Raw genomic sequence first — 23,032 nt, 5'->3', positions numbered from 1 at the left:
AACAGTCAGTAGAACTGATAAACAACAAACACAGCCTTTATTAGCACCGGACTTCATGATGTGTATTAATGTCAGTCTATTTACAAAGCAGAATATCAGTTTTGAAATGAAAATTTTATGGAACTAGACCAGAAAATACAATCCAAATAGGCGATTTGTCTTGAAATATTCAAGTAATGAAATGGGAATATTTATTTCTAATAGCTCTTAATGATTCACAGTAATACAACTAAATAAAAGTATTTAAATATACAACAATTCCAATATACATATTCAGGGAGAATACAAGATGGTAACAACATTGCTGAAGGGAGAGTAATAAGTCATCAGAACTTTATTTAGAAAAGAAGCTGAACTATAAACGTTATGAGTTTAGGACTTGTGGGTATCTTGCAAAACTCAAGCTGTGGAGTGAAATGACTAATCATATTTACCAAGCTGATTAGATTAAGAAACATTTAGGATATCAGCAAACCATAACTCTGGATGTCCCTGTGGGCATTTTCAGAAATAATTAGTTCATGAGGGCTGTAACATGATCATGTGGGTCATGTCCTTGGGGGCTATCTCTGGTCTTAGCCCTTCTCCCTATTCGAATCCCTGCTCTCTGAATTTCTCCACTCTGCCATGCTCTTTCTACCATGATGAATTGATACAAATTAAAGGTGAGGCAGAAAGCATCCTTCCTTCCTTCAGATTAGGATGCCAGATATTTTGTTTAGAGTGATGCAACAAAACCAATACACTGAGCTTCAGGAAGATTTAGCAATAGCAATTGCAATCTTCAGGTTCTTAAAACAGGACTGAGACAGTGGTCCTATGGTGAATGCGGTAAACAGCTTTCCAGTAACAAATTAGACAGTACCATTCTCTCTCCCTTCAAAAACCAAGAAGTTATGAAGGTATTCACATACTAGTGTAATCAGGACTTCTATGTAGAGGAGGCTTGAGAGACAGATGGGAATCTTGATATTTTAGAAGGTATACTAAGTACTGCAATGATAGTAGGGATGAAGTCAAAACATGCAGAATAAAAAGTAAGATCTCTTCATTTTCTTTCTATATCTGTTACTAAATATATTGCTAACTCATTTATTACCACTATAGGCAAAAAGTGGTATAGTTTTGGTTTGTTGCTTTGGTTGGTTGTAGCTTTGTTTTTTTCATAATAATCCAGTCAGACAATTTCAAGCATGTAAATAATACCTTCTAGTAACATTAATCTCTCTACTTCCTTTTATACTCTTCCCAACCCCAAAATTTCACTCACCTACCTCCAAATTCCTTTTTCAATTTCATGTCTCTTTGTTGGGGTTTTATTTTGTGATTCACCAAGTTTATCCAGAGACATTCACATTGGTATGGATGTTAAGCAAAATGGCTATCTCAGTGAGGACAGTGACCTCCTCTCTTCCATCATCTCTTGACTGAAGTCTCCTGGGTGGGATCAATTACATAATCCCCTTTCCCATCTATGAATGGATGTTTTGGGCTAAGGCTTGTGCAAGTCTTAGCAGCCATTGATAACTAATATAAATTCAGGAGTGTCATTGTTTTGTAATCTCTTCAACACAATATTGTATAGCCCTTCCTCATGTTGTCTTACATTTTTCTTGTCTCTCATTCTATGGTATTTATTGATCTTTATATGGAATGATGTATTCTTTTAAAGCTGATTATTTAAACATTGTCTGTTCTCAACATGTTGACAAGCCATGATTCTCTATATAACCACCTTTTCATGCAAAGAGAAGCCTTGTTTTTAAAATCAAGGTTAAGAATAGTAGTAGTCTATGTGTATAGAATAAATATTTCAGAGGCAGTTTAAAAATACACACAAAAGTACTAAGTTTACTCCTAGGGCTGATAAAGTCTCATTATGGTCATTCAGCCAGGCCTACAGTTTCTTGAATCAATTCCCTCCTTAGATGCCATCCTCAGTAGAAAGCATTTGGTTACCCTCATGACACTGTGCCACTATTATATGACTAGGCACATATTTGCTGTCAAATTGTTACTGTAATATGCAAAATTCAGTGATGATACTCACCTGAACTGCCTGCATAGTGAACTGCCTGCATAGTAATTTCTGGCATTATGAAAGCTATGCAACATGGAGGGAACTTCTAGATCTACTTCAAAATTATTTCTCTGTGTTTGTTAAACAAAGTATGGAGAGTCTCCAGCAAAAATGCCTTACTGTCCAGTTGTAATGGGCAACCAAGTGTAGGACATGTGGCACATGCATCATGCCACCAGAGGAACTGGCATAGAACTGTTGAGATGGAGCAGGTTCAAACCCCACAATTCTCAAAGCTTGAGTTCTAAAAATCTCATCCCGAGACTGGCAGGAGTCGAACTAGCTCCCTTCCGGTTCCTGTGCCTTCTTCGAAGTTTGAACCTGGCAATCCCCAACTAGGTGTTCACAAGTAGTCAGTCATGTAGCCCAGCATCTGGAAGGCTCTCCCATGCTAATAAAGGATCTCAGTGCCTTAACTTTCAGCCACTGACCTTTTCCCACCCTCGATATCCTCAACCACCTCCTCAAAAACTATATAAGTTTAGGTTCACCCCAATAAAATGTATGCGTTCAAACTCAACCTGAATAAAGGATATATACGCAAGCGAAGATCACCTTAGAGAGCTGTTTCATTGAAAATCGTCATTGATGTTATAGAAATATTCTTCAAGACTTCCACCCCCTTCACTTGCTCCAGCTGGGATCCTGCTCTTTTCAGACTCAGCTTCATCCCAGTGTCAGCGGCTGAGAGGGAGAAACAGTAGACTTGGAACCACAGCTATCTGTCCTGGACCTGCTTCACTGCAGCTGGCCTGGTGTGCATTGATATCTGACACCAAGGAGAGAAAACGAGTACTGTGCAGTCAATCCATTCCAGACTCTGCCCAGTCCTCTCTGAGCGGTGTATAGGCAATGTCCAGACACGCAGGGAAGAGAGAAGAACATAGAACCGCCAATACTTGGTTATATCTTGTATAGTGTGGAAGTCTCTTTTGTTAGACAACTCTAGGGAGATGGCATGTACCTGGCCCTGTGGTTTATATTTGTGTGTATTTGTTTGTTTGCCTACTTGCTTTCATTTAGCAATCAATAGCTTGTAGGATTGGCATTATCTTCATGCTTGGTAGTGCCATAAAAAATGTTTTGTAAATTATGTTTTCCATTTGTTTATAAAATCATAGGTTTCCAAGCGTTTGCTTTATGAATCCTTATCTTTGTTAACTATCTCCCACACCTCTTTTATTGATTCCTGTTTAAAGCTACTCCAACTGTTCTATTTTTATATTGTGTGTGTGTGTGTGTGTGTGTGCGTGTGTGTGTTCGACTAGTTCCAATCCCCTTAAGGCCTCTTCCTCTTTGCTGAAATCCCTGTTTTGCTTCCGGGCACACCCATCAAGTTTAACCAACATGACTGCTTAACACATGAACTAAACAGGAGTAACACCAATAGGCATTTTAATGTGTATGAGAACAGTTCAAGGGGCCTCAGTCTTACACAATGATCTACTAGTAAATAAGAAATGTTAAGAGCAGAAGAAGTAATTTTACCTGGAGAGGAGCATATGAATTGCTTATACAACACTAAAACAGCATCCCTAAATCATAGACATATAAATGATGTGAGGCCTGAGCAGGGTGTATATTTACCTATTACCTATCTATTTACCTATCTAGATCATCTATTAGTGATCTTTCATCAATCTACCTATCATCAATTCACCTATAAATTATTTAGATAAAAATTAAAGAACTACAGGCCATGAATTGGCAGAGAACAAGGGAATACATGGAAAGACTTGGAGGGAATTAAAAGAAAGGGGAAATGACATCATTATATTATAATCTCAAAAAATGTTTTATTTTAGAAGCTACTGAAGAATACAATAGGAAAAAAATATGATATTACAATGTCATAAAACTCGTGGATTTTGCTGAGCATCTTTTGTTTGTCTGTTTGATAAATTATAATTTTCAGAGTTACAGAAATGTGAGTTTTAGTGATTTTCATATATGTTCACACTGCTTTTTGTAAAAGTTAAAGTACTTCACTGTACTGCTTGATGCTTCTATCACACTCCCATAGTATCTGTACATAGAAGACATCTATTAACAGAAGGTTATGATTATATGAATCACCTTTATTTAAATATTCAAATTTTAACATGTTCTTATTTATATAATACTAAGAAATATTTGACATTTATTATTTTGTGTTAACCTAAAAATCATTTTTTGAAATGTTAAACATCCTTTGTCAGAATGCAGGCAGTCATAACTCATAATTACTCAGCCATAATAAAAGCATTATGATTAAAATAAATAGGAACAGTGAAATATTGACTTGTTGAAATTGTTGAATTCTTGAGCAATTAAATGCAGGTAAATAACAGAGATAATAAATGTACTTTAGGAGTTTTAAATAAGAAAATTAAAGCTGTTTGATTTTGCTAGGTATGTGAAGAGTGTATTTGAGAGACATGTGAATTAATGAAATAATTGTTGTAAAATGTTTTCTAGGCATAAGTCATTCTGTGAGCTGTAATTTTTACAAAGAGGAAGAAATTGTATATAAGCTACTAACAATGTGAATGTATTTGAAGAACTGAGTATCTTTTGGGAGTTGGGGCGGGAAGCAAGGAAGGCCCTGTAGAATGAGCTTCCACAGGTGATTTTTTTAGTTCATCTCAATGAAAAATGTTCATGATAAGAAGATTTCTTATAAATAAACTAATGCTTACCAGGTGATATTATTGTAGAGATACCATCTAAGAAAGAAAGCAAAGTGTATGTTTGTGGTGTTTTCATGCATTATTAGAATATTTTAAATTAATTTTAACTTAGCATTCAAGTCAATGTGTTTTCATTATGTGTTACTGTACTTTGTTCTCTTTGGCCTGGATCCTCCTCCACTATGGTCTCCTATTTGTCCTCCTCAGTTCATCTGTTTCCTATGGCTCCTCCAGTTAGGCTTCCTTTCTGCTTCCTACCACCCTTAATCTAATAATAATTCTATTTCCCATCAAGAACATCCATGCTTTAGTTCCTGGGGAAACCTTAGGAATGTGTCTGTCATATGCAATTGAGGCAGTAAGCCTTTCCACTACCCTGGGTGTGGGTGGTGGGGTACTGTTGTTCTAATCTAGTCTGTCTAGAGTGGTGTCAGAGAACTGTCAGCAACTGTATTCCAAACTCAAATAACATTATTCAGGCTCACTAATTACTACCTGGCTGTGATATTCTTTCTCAGAGAAACTTGTATCTGTTTTCCACTCTTACACCTGACTGTCCCAGGAACTTCTCTGTTTGGCCATGTGTAAGGGAAATGTTTCTTGTCTCTGAATTAATGTCAGCAAAACTGGACTTTGCATTTGTTATTTCCATATCTTCTTTCTGCATTTAATTTCACTAAAATTTTGGGTGCCTTTAAAACAGCTGAACTGAACTATTTATGTTTCATCAATCTTATGTCAGAATATACATATATAAAAATTAATTTGTGATTTTATCGAGTGGACTACAGTTGTCTGCAATATAGCTATTTGCTGTATGCTTGAGCTGTCCATTGCTATCATGAAACATACTGGTGAAGAAAGTCAAAAGATGCCATGGTCCAGGCCCATGGCAATGAAGTAAAGATGAAAGTGCTATAAAATATGAAGTTAAAATTAAAAAAGGATTGAAGGTTAGACTTTTTAGATTTGCATCTATGTATAGATTACCCATGCCATAAATTCCACCAAAATCTCATTAATTTAACTAGCTACAGTTGACAGAGTCCTTTCATCTATCTGTGCTCTATTTATGGTAAATATGCATTTGTGCTATGGAAAATACTAGAACATGAGTCTGAAAAATAATTGATATCATCAGCTTTGTGCATGGCATTTATTCACTTGAAGCATGCATATTTTGATCCTACTTCTTTCATTTTGATATGTTTTCCTCCTCCATACCCTGACTAATGGATGTTTGCCCTAAGCAACTCACAATGCATGCTCTTTCCTAAATGTTTTTTTTTCAAATCATTATTTCTATGTATTTCCTGTTTGAAGGCTCAATATAAGACAATGATTAATAAATATCTTTTTCTTTATAATTAGGTTGCTTATATTTAAAAGATAACTTGTTATAAGACCTAAATAATTCTCAAGTTTGCCAGGTGAGTTTTAAATCAGATCATGAAATGGTTGGTTACTCTCATACCATTTGCAACACTTCTGAAATAGTGGGGACATTTTGCTGGTTAAGCCAATACTGTGGTTTTCAGAATGCATACTTGGTATCCTTGATGATTATTTTTCTCATCCAGCAGTGTGCATAGTGCATTCCAGCATTGTAAAAGGAAGCTAAGATGGCAGTAAGCACCTGGCAAAGTATCCAGGTAACTTACTGCCATCACTTCTCCATGTTCCTTGAACCAAGCATGGATCTTCTTCAGGAATAAGTTCTTACCATCAAGGTCTAGAGAGTAATAAATGGAAAATGAGATAATTTATAATATCTGAGGGCCTATGGGACCCCAGTGACTAACCATTCCTGGTACTAGGAATTTTATTTGACCATTGATATTTACTGTGGGATCTGAGGTTACTAATGGTAATTAAGATTGGAGTAAAATACCTACCTTTGGTTCAGCTGTCTATCGAGGAAAGCAACATTATTGAGACCACTGATACTAATAAAAACCAGCGTACTTTGTGAATATACTGTGATTTAAAATTTCTAACTAAGGATACAAATGGATTCATATATATTTATAGCAAAGCATGTTCGTGGCATCTAGCCATCTCTTTGATCCAGGAGATGATTCCACTCTGTTGTATGTCACTGAAATTTTGTGGTTTAACCTTCCAAAATAATAAACACACTAAATAAATTTAATGATTAACTAAATAAATTGCACAAGATAAATAGAAAGCATGCCAACAAGTTTTATATTTCATGCATGACAAAGGACACTTAATCACATGACTTACATATTGTTCCAAAGGATGTCTCTTTAAGAACAAATGCAGGTTAAAAGTAGATCTAAACATGGCTGAAAATGACAAAGGAGAAAGCACTAGAAACATTTGACCAGAAGGAACACATTGTAATATCTCCTCACCAAACTTCTTTCATGATAAAACTCCACAAATATGTAAAATCAGATGACAAATGTAAATGATAGTATATAGCTTAAATGCAAAAACTAAACAAGGCCACAATTTTATTTCTAAGCAATAGTTTTTAATAAAGAAAAACCAGATTTCTTCAATGAATTCTCAGGTCATCAGCTTATATTTTATGGTGCATATTCCTGAACTTTTAAACATTTAAAATGGTACAAATTCTGAAAATGAAATCAATCAATCATTAAGTAGAAAAGTTTTATTATATTAACTATTTTTCTTTAATTTGAAATTATTTATTCCAGATATATGCCAAAACTTAGAAAAATGTAGCTTTTTAAAGTTAATTTTCTATTTATTTATTTATCTATTTATTATTTAATGTATGTGAGTACACTGTAGCTGTACAGATGGTTGTGAGCCTTCATGAGGTTGTTTGGAATTGAAGTTTTAGGAACCCTACTTGCTCCGGCCCAAAGATTTATTTATTGTTATACATAAGTACACTGTCGCTGTCTTCAGATGTTCCAGAAGAGGGTGTCAGATCTCATTACAGATGGTTGTGAGACACCATGTGGTTGCTGGGATTTGCATTCAGGACCTTTGGAAGAACAGTCAGTGCTCTTACCTGCTGACCATCTTGCCAGCCATGAAAAATATAGCTTTAAAGAGGCAATAAATGGATTTAAGTAACAGTGATTGATAACTCAGTATTGATAATAAACTAGAAAAAATAAACAATTGATACCAAGTTATTCTTATACAATCTATATTAAACAATTACTTATTATAAATATGATTTAAACGTTAATTTCCATTAGAAAAAGAACTATCTTAATGCACTTATTAATTTCATTAAAGCATTCATGATTACAATTTTTCTAAAATAATTTTAAGAAAGAAATTCTATAATAAAAATCTTGATATTTATTTTAATCATTTTGAGTAAAATAACAACAAAGTAAATTGCAGGCACATGCATAATGATTACTTACTGCTTCACGGTATATTTTCAAATCAAAAGTAGTTTATTATATGAATATCATTACTAAATACAATGGTGGAGATTTCTATGTAGTCTCAGAAAACATTTTTTCCTACCTAATTGCATTTTATATTAGTAGCTGTAATTTTTTTTTTTTTGTAAATCACATTCAACAAGAGTAAGATACTGAAGGTCAATTTTCTCCAACTTCAAGATAACATTTGGACTTGACTCATTTAAACATAATAGACTCTAGTACTGGACACTAATCCTTTTTTAAAAAATTTGATGATAGTGATGGTAATAATGATCATGAAAATCATAATCTTTTAGCTGAATTCTTAATATAATTGACAATTATACCAAACGAAACAGTCTTATGGGCCTACATAAGGAACAGAAATAGCCAGGCATTATATTTTTTCTAAATATGCAAATTAATTAATCTCATAATAGTTTCATGAACATGTTTTTTAGGTCATTTGTTTTAAAATGCTGAACATTTCAGTATTTTCTAAGGAACTAAAATAATTTATTATGCAAAAGTAGTTAAAACCTCCTGCTGTGTGCTCTAACTTGACACCTGTATGAAATTTATATTTGATAAACAATTTCCTTTGTGTAAAATACAAAAGGACTATTATGTATAGTTATAATTACTCAAATGTTTTCAAACAAAAAAAAGTACAATATATATAAATATATTTTGGTAATGCTTGAATGTAATGTTTCCCTTGACAATACAGGAAATTAACAGTACAATAACCTTTTATGATCTAAAATCCATAATTTCAGTGTCACATATTGATTATATACAACACTGAACCTACAAAATTCCCAAAAGAAGGTGTCCATGAGCGCTATATTCACATCTTACAATAAATTCCTATTCTTATTAGTTAGCTCTGTTATTCTGACCACAATACATAACTTCAACTTCATGGAAGAACAAAATTATCTAAGAACCACAGTACTTCTGTAATCATCTTTGCTTATAGTCTGCTATAAAATCAGTTAAAAGTCATTTCACTTAGCTTGCTTATATGTATACATGTTTTTATTCAATAAATTTTTATACTATCAATCATCAAATTCCTCTCAACATATTAATTAATTATTATTACATTTATTAATGTAAATTGGTTTACTCCTATCCTTCTATTGGGTTACTCCTATCCTTCTATTGGGTTACTCCTATCCTTCTATTGGGTTATTTTAGACTTATCGATCTATCTATATAAACATTGTTTTTCCACCGTGCATAATTTAAACCATTCCCCTGTGTGGAGTAGAGGGAACCTGGCGTGAATGTTTAAGGGGTGGATGAAGTACTGTGTGAATGAGGATTATTGACAAGAACCATTCCTCAGACCCATGGATCCTGGCAAAGCTTTTCTCTGTTCAAACTAGAAATTTTTTAGTGGAAAAATGTAAAATATTTCTTAAGCAATAGTTAATAGAGGAAAAGTAATTTGAATTTTCCTGAGAAATCCTATTCAAAAGAAATTATCATTCAAAAGGATCATATTTTTAAAAAATGCAATATGAAATTATTATTGGAAAGATCATATAGTACTTAGCAGTATGCCTTAACTTTATTTTCTGTGAAGGATGTGCTGTATTCACTCCATAATCTTGTATGTCATTTTAAGTCTGAAAATATGAATTATTTTTACATTTAGTACTTTGACTCCATCCTTATGATTTCCAGGTCACAGGAAAATGTAGGAAAATTAAATTATGTATATAAAGATGTATACTTTTATTAGCTACATTTTTAAAAATGTTTTTCTTAGATATTTTCTTTATTTACATTTCAAATGTTTTCCCCTTTCCTAGTTTCCCCTCCAAAAAACCCTTATCCCATCCCCCACCCCCACCAACCCACCCACTCCCACTTTGGGTATTGTATGTTTTACAAAGACTCCTATTTAAAAGCTTGGTTTCCACTCTGGAAAACTTATAGAATATAAGGAAGCTTTAAGAAGTAGGGCTAAGTTGAAGAGATCTATATGATAGGTCTGTCTGTGAAGGGGATCTTAGAGTTTGGGCTTCTTTCTGTTTCTCTTTCATTGACCTCCCAAAATCTATGGAAGGATATGCTCTATTTTACCATATGTTCCCATCATGACATTCAACAATGAGGTCAAGCAACTGTGTGCTGAAACCTCTGAGACCATGAGACAAAATAAAATGTTCTTTCACTGAATTTGTTTTCTCTCATGAATCAGCCACAATGATAGGAAGTATATTCATGCACTTGACAATGAAGGAATAAAATATAATAATATTTGATATAATAATAAGTTTACTATTATTTATACTTACCCAGAAACACACTACATTGTGTTTTAGGCAAATATTTATGGCATTAATGTTTTTCTTCTTTTCATATTAAATATAAATAAATGTGCATGTAATATCATATATGTTAAATTTTAACAACAGTATTAGTATCAATAATGTAAATTACATAAATGTGAGTAGTATATATCATATTTTAAAATTATTACAATTAGTGGTATAAGCATAAATTTTACATGTTTTATAATAATCTTGAGGTAAATGTAAGTGAACAAAGCAACTTCCTGATTTGCTAACATTTCATAGTGTTTTGACAAAGTGTACAATTTGCATCTTCTATTTAAGCCTGATTTTCATCATTTTCTTTGAAAAGTCTCCAAAGAAGTCTCAAGACACAATTAAGACTCTAAAAAAATCTCAAAAGATGAATCTTCAGACTCTGAAAAATGAGAATATGCTTTGACTAATTATATTAACTCCTATATAAAAGCATCCTTCTTACAGAAAATTTCATTGTCTGTTATAGTTTCATTTGGTTGGGTTGGGTTGGGTTTCAGAGGCAATAATAAGCATGTTGGTAGGGCTGACCATGAACTCACAATATTCCCCAATTAATAAAAATTTTTTGAGTTCATGGTTCTCCTGTACCCCTGAGTAGTAGGAACTACAGACCTGTGCTACCGTACCTAGCTTGTGTTCTGATTTCTTTAATTTTGTTAGTTTGTTAATGGTGGGGATCAAACAGAGAGCCTTTCATGCATAAACAAGGATTCTCTAACTGAGCTACATGCCCAATTCTTCTTAAAGGAGTTTTGAGCATTTGATATGCTAATCATGAACATCAAATGTATTCTAGTTATAATATTTAACACCAAACTGTGCTTTCCAGTTATCTCTACCATGCTTACATTCCATTTGAGCTTGTGTGTGTGTGCAGAAGAAGAAAAAGCACCTCTGTGACGTGTAGGCTACTTATGCTACTTGGTCATGAGTCTACACATCCAGAGCACGCACGTCTGCTCTACAGTTTAAAGAGGTCATCTGTGAAACTCACACCCCTGCAGCTTAAAAATAACATATTTATTATTTTTGAGTTTTCTTGGGCTTGATTCCAAGGAGTGCTTAGCCAAATCCCTTTCTTGGGATCTCAGAGGGCTGAAATCAATCAAGCTACTGGCAAGACTCCATTCCTTTCTGAATTTTAGGTGATTCTTCCAAGTTTATGTGTATGTTGACAGAACAAAGTTGCTTTAAGCTGTAGACCTGAGGTCCTTATTACCTAATTGCTGCCAGTCTTGGGTCTCCAACTTTGTGGAAATGCACATCCAACAACAAAACAAAACAAAACAAACAAAAACAATGCCAACATTAGTGTCCACAGTATTATAACTATTGCTCATTATGCAAAAGAAAATCTATTAATCATAAGCTACATAATCTTTTCTTTTGAACTACTTAATGAGGCAGCTTCCAAGTATTTAGTATAGAGCCAATATTCAGCTCAGAGTTAGTGAGCATATTCACATTCCAAACAGAAAATATATCATCCAAGCTGAAAGATATAGAGCTTTCGTGGCCAGGACCTTTCTAAAAGTGAGGTACGTATACCTATTCTATATACTATATGAAAGTAATGGTAGGACTGTGGTGATTTGAATACATACGGCACCTTTAAACTCAAGTGTTTGAATATTTGTCCCATAGGGACAAAGATATATTTTTCATTTGTTTAATGAGTGAGTCAAAATCATTTATGATATGCTTTGCACCAATAATAAGCCAACACTATTAGGACTTTTAAATTAAAGAAAACTCAGTGTGTCTAAATAGCCACAATCTATGGAAAATAAAAAGATTTTCCACATTTCTAATACACTAAAAATACCACACATTAAAACAAGTACATTCTGAACCCTTCCTCCAGCCAGTGTTCTCTTGCTCTTACTCTCGCTCTTGCTCTCTCAGCTTTCTCTCTCACTCTCGCTGTGTGTGTGTGTGTGTGTGTGTGTGTGTGTGTGCAGGCATTGTATAAGCAAGAAGACAACCTTGAGTGCCATTCTTTAGGAGATGTCCACCTCTCTTTTTTCTTTCCATTTTATCAGCTAAGCTATTATACCAATATCTCTCAAGCATGAAACTGAACTTTGCCAACAGGTAAATATGTACTGTTCTCTAGATCTAGTGTAAAACTTTTTCCAGTTCCCAGCACACTTTTGCATAAAGTTCATGATTTAACTGTATGTGGAACAACTTGATTATTTATTATGCAATAATATTTTGTTCTAAAAATGTATATACCTCAGTTAAAGACACCTTATTGCTAAGAGTCTTTATTTGTGTGATATCTCCAGGAGTCTTTGCTGGAGACAGCTTGCTTCAAGTTCAATGACTGTTAACATAGTAGACTGAAGTTTAGGGTGACTTTAGATGATTAAAATAATAATAATAGCAATAAAACAATAGCCAGCTATTGTGATGAAAATCTTTAATTCCAGCACCATGCAGGCAGAAGCAGGAGAATCTCTATGTTTGATACCCACCTAGTCTACAGAGTAAATTCCAGGATAGCCAGAACTACACAGGAGAAACCCTTTATTGAAAAGCAACAATGAAATTCAAATAATAATACTGCAAAAATAAAGGTTGTATCACCTGACAGTCTTTCATGAAAATTTATCAGAAGCATAAATTGCTGTTGGACAGGCCAAATGATGTTGCAAAATTTAATTAAATCCATTCAAATCCTAACATAGATTTATGGCTAAGTGTGGGTGTTATGCTAAATTATTTGTTGTCATCTCAATAGTGTTCACATCATTGTCTTAAGAATAGATTCCAGGACTGGTGAGATGGCTCAGCAGGTAAGAGCACCAATTGCTCTCCCGAAGGTCATAAGTTCATATCCCAGCAACCACATGGTGGCTCACAACCATCTGTAATGAGATCTGATGCCCTCTTCTGGTGCATCTGAAGACAGATGCAGTGTACTTGTAATAAATAAATAATAAATCTTTTAAAAAAAAAAAGAGTAGATTCCATCTAAGGAAGCCCTTTATTTGTTCATTGATAAGAAATCATATTTTACATGTTAGTGTTCAGTACAAGATTGCAGTATCTCATACCTCCATGTTTGATTTTTTTTCTCTTGCTTTATCTACCATTTCTGCAGTGACTGCTTCTCCAGGAGTCATAAGCCACTAGCCCTCATCTATAAAGTATAAATTCAACTTTTTTTTCTAGCTTCTTTTAATGTTGGTACCTTCAGTTTTTCTCAGGAATCACAAATGTGCATAACGACATCCAGAATTGTGTCTTTTCTTAAAGCTTTCAATGTACTGTGCCAAAATCTATCAGAGGAATCACTAGTTCTAACAGGTAAAGCTGAACAAAATACATTTCTTAAATAATAAGACTTGAAGCCAACATTCCATTTTGATCTGTGGGCTATAGTATAGGTGTTATGTTTGCAAGCATGACAACCACATTAATCCCATACATCTCTATCTGTGCTCTTATGGGACTGGGTGCATTGTCTGTGAGCAGTAATAATTTTGAAAGGAATATTTTTTTTCTGAGCAGTAAGTCTCAACAGCAGGATTAAAATATTCAGGAAACCATACCTTAAACAGATATGCTGTCATCCAGGCTTTGTTATTTCATTTATACTGCACAGTAGAGTAACTTTAGCACAATTTTTAAGGGTCCTAAGATGTTTGAGAATAGCAAGTGAGCATTGGCTTCACTTAAAGTCATTAGCTACATTAATGCTTAAAAATAGACAGCTTACATCAATGGTAGAGCTCAATACCCCAGTGTAGGGAAATACTATGGGGGTGAGTTGGGAGTGGGTGGGTGGGTGTTAGAGCATCATCATAGAAGCAAGGGGGAGGAGGGATGGTATGGGGGTGTAGAGGGGAAACCCCCTCCAGAAGGGGATGACATTTGAAATGCAAATAAATAAAATAACCAATAAAAGTTTTAAAAAATATTTTTAAAAATTAAAAAAAAGAGAGACACTTTGTCTTTGAAGTTTTGAACCCTCAAGGTTATAGGTGGCAATAAAGAACTTTTTGCCTACATTGAAAATTTGTCTTTATCATTGCTCCTTTCAGGAATTATCTTGACAATCTTTATGTCATAGAGACAACTTCCTGCTTTAAGCCTCACAAACCAGTCAAATGTTTTTGTCACTTACATCAGCCTCCAGAGCATTAAGGAGCTAGAGTATTGCTCTGGATTCAGCCTTGATCTTCAGTTTAAGAGAAACTTGTCATTGATTTAATCTTCTACATATGAGCCCTACATTTGTATCACCCTCCTTGAGCTAACTGGAGTGCCACTTTTAATTTCCCTCAAGACCTTTACCATTTCATTCACAATGTGACTGACTGGTAGGAGGCCTTATTGTCAAACCATCTCATAGTTTGATATACCATCTTCACTGAACAAAATCATTAGTAGTTACTGAATTAAATTTTCTGAATGTGAGAAATCGACAAGGACTACTCACTCAACAAATATCAATATTAGTCTGTCTAAAGTAAGACCCGAGGACTGGAAGATAAATGAAGAACATTATATTAGTGGAGAGGTTGAAACACAGACATTTATCAAATAAGTTTGATTTCTTATGTGGGCATAACTCATAATAATAATAGCCAGATATAGCAATAATATTAAGTGCTACTCATTGCAGATCATTATAATATACTAGCAATGAACAAGTTTGAAATTCTATGAGAATCACTGGCTTGGCAAGCAGTGACATAGAGTGGCTATATGCTCACAGGAAATGATATGTTCAATAATATACATATACAGTCCATAAAGAAACCTCATTAAAAATGAATCTAGGGATATGCCTAAGTTTTATCTTTTTAAAATTACAATCAATGTATTTATTTTATTTTCAAGATTTACTTTATGATTGCAAATGTGGCATATATGTGTGTGTCTGTGTATGCTCATATATGCACATGTGTGAGGGGGTGTTGTACACTTGTATGGGGCTCACTTCATGGGACAGAAGCGATAGGATATTGGGTTGCTTGGAGCTTGAATTACAGAAGGTTATAGGTCAACCTGTGTGAGTACCAGGAACCAAATTCAAATCCTATGCAAGAGCAGCAAGCATTTTAATCATTGAGACATCTCTCCAACACCTAGGTCTTTATTATTATTTTACTCTAGTTGTAAGAAATTCCCACTCACACCCAGTATCAGAGGTGAGGAGGACCAAACATCTGTCCCAACACCTGGAGTAACTGGGACCAGCAGGACCAGGCACACAGGAACTGCACCAGCCCAGTGGCTCTGGCTCCTTCCAGTCTCTCTGGGCTGGTGTCCAGAGCAGACCTTGGGCACAAGCTCTGCGGCCAGTCCCATAACACCCAGAGGAAGCTCTAAACCCAGGTGCTCTAACAAGCCCAGGCTCCCTGGATCTCAGAATTACAGGATCACAGAGACAGCTTGACTCTGAGGAGTTCTGACACAATCAGGATCAAAGGAAGGACAGGCTCCAGTCAGATTTAGCAAGGGCAGGTAGCACTAGAGATCATCAGATGGTAGGGGGCAAGCATAAGAAAATATACAACACAAACCAAGTTTACTTGGCACCATCAGAACCCAATTCTCCCACCATAGCAAGTCCTGGACACACCATTACACCAGAAAAGCAAGATTCAGATGTAAAATCACTTCTCATGGTGATGATACAAGACTTTAAGAAAGACATAAATAGCACCCTCAAAGAAATACAAGAGAACACAGGTAAACAGCTAGAAGAGCCCTTCAAGTGGAAACACAAAAATTCCTTAAAGAACTACAGGAAAACACAATCAAACAGGTGAAGGAAATGAGTAAAACCATCCAGAATCTAAAAATGGAAATAGAAACAATAAAGAAATCAGAAAGAGAGACAACCCTGGAGATACAAAACCTAGGAAAGAAATCAGGAATCATAGATGCAAACATCACTAACAGAGAAATCAGGAGTCATAGATGCAAACATCACTAATAGAATACAAGAGATAGAAGAGAGAATCTCAGGGGCAGAAGACACCACAGGAAAACATTGACACAACAGTCAGAGAAAATGCGAAAAGAAAAAAGCTCCTAACCCAAAATATCCAGGAAATCCAGGATGCAATGAGAAGACCAAACCTAAGGATAATAAGTATACAAGAGAGTGAAGACTCCCAATGTAATGGGCCAGTAAATATCTTCAACAAAATTATAGAAGAAAAGTTCCCTAACCTAAAGTAAGAGATGCCCATGAACATACAAAAAGCCTGCAGAATGCCAAATAGACTGGACCAGAAAAGAAATTCCTCCCAACACATAATAATAAAAACACAAAATGCACTAAACAAAGAAAGAATTTTAAAGGGAAAAAGGTCAAGTAACATATAAAGGCAGGCCTATCAGAATTACAGCAGACTTCTCACCAGAGACTATGAAAGCTAGAAGATCCTGGGCAGATGTCATACAGACCCTATAAGAACACAAATGCCAGTTCAGGATACTATACTCAGCAAAACTCTCAATTACCATAGATGGAGAAAACAAGATATTCCATGACAAAACAAAATTTACACAATATCTTTCCACAAATCCAGCCTACAAAGTATAATAGATAGAAAATACCAACATAAGGAGCAAAACTACACCCTAGAAGAAGCAAGAAAGTAATCTTTCAACAAATCCACACAAACCTAATTCTACCTCTTACAACAAAAACAATAGGAAGTATCAATTATTTTTTCTTAATATCTTAATATGAAAATTAATATTACCAACATATCCTAATCAATTAAGATCCAAAAATATGAGGAATTACAAATTTGTTGATTGTCATCCAATGGTCTCTCTAATTTGGTAATTGGAGAAATAGGTCCAATATTGTATAATCTATATACACTTTTAGCTTGTTTGCTTGTGACAGTGTCTGGTTGTATACAACATAAGGTTCTTGAAATCTTGCTTCTCCTATCTCAGCCTCTCTATTAGTAGTATTGTTTATTTCATGTTTTTTCTCTATACTATGGTTTTCAAAACAGCTTATATATTTCAAAAGTATTTATATACCCAAAACAAATATAAACAATTAACTAGGGAGGTGGCTTGTAAGAGAATAACAAAGAATGAGACTGAATGTTTTGCTTGACATTTGTAACTATTGTATCAAGTTTGAAGAAGAGAACCTTTTAAGTTAATCTTTCTCTGAGATGAATGCTTTTCCAAATTATCACAGCTAATGAATCAAATTCTTACCCTCACCTACTGTCTATGCTACCCTCCAAGCAGAACCATTGTTCATTGAAACAGTTGGTGAATGACTTTATGGATAGACCATCTTAATACATACACCATTTCTTAAATGAATGTAACCTGTTCTCTGGGGGCTGAGAATAAAGTCACTCACTCAAGTCAAATAGCTTTGACCATGGCAGGAAGTCTGTATGCAAATATCATTCCTACAATTCATTTCTTGGTGCAGCAGAACTGTCAACTCTCAGCTTAGCTACGATGGAGGTAAAATCCTTTGGTGATATGACAGTCATTGAAGTACAGCCTTATTAAAATGAAATCCATTGTTTAGAAATTGTTCCTATTTTGGATTTGTACCACAGTAAGAGTCAAGATTTTAAACTCTACTAAATACAAAACAAACAAACAAAAAGACTTTATATATTCATGTTCATTTAAGAAAATACTAGTAGTTATGTATTATTTTGAAATATACAGTTAATATGTTTGGAGTTATTTAAAATTTACATTGAAAAAATGTATTTTCTCTATTGCTGCAGATGAACATCTACATAAGACTGTTAAATTGATTGTTGTTTCATATCAAACTTTTTATAATACTTATTTTTATAGTTATAATATTTTATAAATTTTAAGGAATATGACAAAAAAGATATTGTAGGTATTAAAGGGGTGTCTCTGGGAGGAGTTGGGGTACAAAAGGGAAACAAGAATGTGATTTAATTCTATTTATTTAAGATACATTTTTAAATGTTAATAAATTCAGATAAATTAAAATCATGCAACTTATCATAATGCAATAAAAGTTAAAAAAAAAACTTATACAAAACAAAGTGAATTGAATGTTAAGCTGAATTCACCACATTAAAAGGAATCTGTTCTCAATGAAAAAAAAGTAAAGAAATTCCCACTCAATGTTTTCTTTTCTAATGATGAAAATATACCTCATCTGTAGATATGAAAAATTTCAAAGTATCTTAAGTATCACAGGAAGTTATTTCCAAATGTATAGATACCTATATAGGTAAACAAGCCTGCTGTAAGACAATGTGGGATTTTTAACAAAATGTCAGTACTAGAGATAACTATCAGTAATATTAGTGTTTATTTTGGTTATATTCTTATCAATTTCTCATATCAGGATAATATTGGCTTCAAAGAATGTGTATAGAGTTATTATATAATTATATGAGAAAGAGTATATGAGTCATGGAAACCCCAAAGTCACCCTATAAAAACAAACTCTTGTCATTGCTTTTGTTGTCTAACATAGGCTGTGTTTCTGTAGATATCATTAACTTTGGATACAGGATGTGCCCCGACCTACAGGACATAAACAACAGAGTTCTTGAGGGAAGGGAGCAACAATGACAAATTGGGATCAGGAGATGCAAAGGAAGGAGACAAGACAAAAAATTCTCTTCAAGTCTCAGTTTACTCTAGGTAAACAAAGGGCTTTTAAAGCTACAAACCACAAAGGTTTCTACCCAGGTGTACTAGCCAAACCTGTATTATTGCTTGATTACACATTAACGTAAATGGAATGTCCACATTGTAAAATGTCCAGAAAGGAATGTGCCCACATCGTAAAATGTCCAAAAAGGTGTGTCCTCATTGTGAAGTGTCCAGAATGTCGTCATTGTAAGGTATCCAGAAAGCCCCCATTGCAAAAGGTCTCCAGTCAATTGCAGGAACGGAAGCAAAATAGTTGAAGAAATAGAAGAGTGTGAGCTAGTAGATGATGGCCTAGGGACAAGATGGAGACTGAGATGGCAGGGGCTTTTGGGTCCCAACAGGTTCCCTTTTTTTTTTGTATGCAGAAACAAGGTATACTTAGGGTGACAATGTCTGAATGAGCTTGGCTCTAGAGACTCAAAGGAGACTGTGCCTGTCTTAGTTCAGAGAGGTTGCTAGGACAGCCACGCCCAGAATGATCTGACCCATCATAGGGGGCACTCCATCAACTTAGCAGGGTTCCCTGTCTTAGGTTGCCATTCATACTAAGGGTGGCTTCCTCCTGTCAAGTTGCACATCACTGGCTAGCCAGTCCACCATACTGGAAAGGTGAAGGGCCAAGCATGAGCTTGATTATTTTATGGGCTGTTTGTAAGAATGTCATCAAAACCATCTCTCAGATCTGACATTGCCAGCCAGTGGTAATGAATGTGCAAGGTTTGGGCTTTAATTGCATCTATTTATCCCTAAATAAAGGCCATAATGAAAATGTCCTAGTGAGAGTAGAATTAGTAAGCCAAGAGTTGGGCCAAGGAAGGGGAGACAGTAGGACAGAAACCCATTCCAGGGACTCCACACATGGGAGTGTAGAAGAGTTCCTGACATCTCTTCTCTAATTCTTGTTTGTGTTTTCAGATTTGGTTGTGCACAATACTGGACTTGTTTGCATAAAAACAGCACTTTTCCAGTCACCATTGTCAGGGCACTCAGCAAACTCACAGGTCAGCATGTCACACCAATCACTCTGGTAGCTAGCAAGCTTCTGCAGCATTCTGTGGGAAAAACACAAACATGCCCTCTTCCCCAAATTAAATACTTGATCAGGACTATGCCATATGCCAGTATGTGGATCCTTCCATTTCCCGTAGGCATAAGTATGCCTGGTTGTAGGGTATCATAGACACTCAGAGAGCTCCTTGGCATCCAAATTTAAGTTTTTATTTTAAATAAAAAGAGCATGGTATATGGGGATATAAATCCCCCTTCTTTTGTTTTATGAAGATACTTTGTCCTTGAGGATTATAAGGAATCTCAGTAATATGGGTAATGTTAAATTGTCAACAAAACATCTCAAATGTGCTTGACTGTAATAGCTAGTTCCATTATCTGCTTTAATCTGATTAGGAACAACCAAGTATAGAAAAATAATATAGACAATGATTAATTTTTTTTTAGTTGCTTCTCCTAATAAAGTAGTTACTACTAGAAAGCCTGAAAAGGTGTCAATAGTCACATGTACATATTTTAATTTTCCAAAATCAGAAATATGAATAACACCTATTTGCCATAATTGATTAGGTATAAGCCCTTGAGGATTAACATCATTGTGTGATACAGGTAGAAACTGAGGCCATTCAGGACAAGTCTTTACAATTTGACTTGCACATTCTCTAGAAATACCAAATTACTGTCTCAAGCTATTACTATTTTGATGATATAAAAAATGAGATTATATGGCCAATTGTTCCTGTGTAAGACCTATAATCTGCCTAGTATACAAATCTGTTCACATTGTCTTCACTAAGGTGTCCTGACAATACAGTATGAACTCTTAGATGTTCTATAAAGTTAAGAAACAGTACATTCTCTTGAAATTGAGTTGTATTTGCATAAATAACTGCAAAATTTGAGAATTAGCAGTATCAAAAAAAAAAAAAATGGAGCAATTCCAAGCAATTGCAAACCATGAGCTATATATTGGCTATCAGTATACAAAGTAAAAGCTTCATTTTTCAGCATCTCAAAAACAGTAGCTACAGCATGTAGTTCAACTATTTGTGCTAAAGTAGGGGGAAACTCAAGAGATTGAACATGGAATTCAATCAAATATGCTGCCGTCCTATCAGATGAGCCATCTAAAAATATAGTAAGGACATTTTCTTTCTTTTTTTTTTTTTTTCAGAACAGCATATCAAAGCATTTATTCATAGCCTTGTTACAAATGTGCATTCATCTATTTTGAGTTTTGCCATGCTTTCTAGGAAATTTAAATCACTCTTGTTTCTGAAGATCAAATTTCCAAATCATCAAGGACATCCTTAAGCTACTTTGTGCTCCTGCGAGTCACTCAGGAAGTTTCCATCAGCTTCAGACACCCAGCTGCCAAACGGGTAAGAACTAGTAAAAGTATATTTCCAGAGTGGGCAGCAATTTACTTACATAGCTAGACTTACTTACACAGTGCCTACACCCAAGATACCAAACTCAAGAGAAAGGACAAGCTGCAAAGCGTGTATTTATGCCTTTTTTGACACCACGTTCACTAGTGACCAAAAGTAAACAGGCAACACAAAGGCTACTAGTAAGGACATTTTCGATGGGCTGAATACAATAAATTGAAAAATTTACAAGAAATACAAAAGTATGCATAGAGGCAAATTTAACAACTTGCCTTTTGAATAATGATTATCAACTTTGTCTAAAAAATTTGCATATGTAATAGGCCAAATATCAGTATTTTGCAATAACCAATCTAATTGCTGCTTGAAACAAAGAATAGATGTCTCATCATGTTTTTTAGACATTCCTTCTAAAATACTTTCATGATTCTGTCCTACAATTCTTTATTAACACCACAACAGCTTCATAACAGGATGTTAAAACTTTACTTGGAGATGAAGAAAAATGAATCCACATTAATGTTCTCTTTTGTCAAAGAATTGTTGTGGGCACATTGAGTAACAATAACTAACATTTGATTATAACTTATTACAATTGATAACAATTGCTTCCTCTACTTTCTGCAAAGCTCTTCATCTCTCCCTAGTTAATTTGCATGCCCCTTGACAACATCCAACAAAGGCTTAAGTCCTCCTGTGGTGAGCTTAAGGTGATGTCTTAGCCAAAAAAACAAAAAAAAAAAACAAAAAAAAACAACAAAAAAAAAACATCTTCTGGAAGCTTTTGAAAGTAATTTGAAGTAAGCAAATCATATTTTCTTTCTTGAATTTTCTGTACCACTCTTTTTCTGAGACCCCCAAATATTGAAAAAGATATTGCCTCTGAGTCTTTTCTAGAGCAACAACTACTCCAAATTTTTAAAGCTTGTTGTTGTGTAAGAGCAAAGGTAGTAAAATTCCCTTCAGAGGGATTAGCTAATAATAAAATTCTCTCCACATAATAAACAGTATACACTGAAAAATTCAAAGTCCTAACTTCTTGTATTGAAGCAGAGAGAAAAAACTACATAATGTAAGTCATTCCTAGAGGCAAGACTTTTCAGTGATTACTAGCTCAGTAGAAGCAAATTCTTTACAATTATCAGGATGCAAAGGAAAAAACAACCTTCCAAATACACAATAATTCTCTATGGAGTAGGCAGGCCAGATTGTAATGCCTCTACAAGTTCCACAGCCTCATTGACCTTTTATAAATCTTAAGTTTAAACTTTATTTTTAACAACACCTGGATAGACCTGTGATAATGCTGTTTTGTCTTAAACCAATTCCCCAGAGGCAAGGAGAGGAGAGGCCACAAACACTTTCCTAGGCCAGATGGCTGCAGAGAGCTGCTTTAGCGTTTTCATAAGACAATTTTGTAACAAAAAGAACCCGTGCTCGAGGGTCTCTAAAAATTCTACTAGCTGTTTTTAGTAATACAAACTCCTTG

The 23,032-nt window shown here is 34.6% G+C and overlaps 1 non-coding gene across 1 annotated transcript; it reads right to left on the bottom strand.

Annotated features, from left to right (window-relative positions):
• Window positions 1–21,588: 21,588 nt before the first annotated feature.
• Window positions 21,589–21,721, bottom strand: LOC116071732. Its single transcript, XR_004111107.1, has one exon. It is a non-coding gene; the product is annotated as a small nucleolar RNA SNORA13 (small nucleolar RNA).
• Window positions 21,722–23,032: the final 1,311 nt, after the last annotated feature.

This window comes from Mastomys coucha, unplaced genomic scaffold, assembly GCF_008632895.1.
Source record: "Mastomys coucha isolate ucsf_1 unplaced genomic scaffold, UCSF_Mcou_1 pScaffold22, whole genome shotgun sequence".
NCBI lineage: Eukaryota > Metazoa > Chordata > Mammalia > Rodentia > Muridae > Mastomys > Mastomys coucha.
This window is presented reverse-complemented; position numbering and strand designations above follow the sequence as displayed.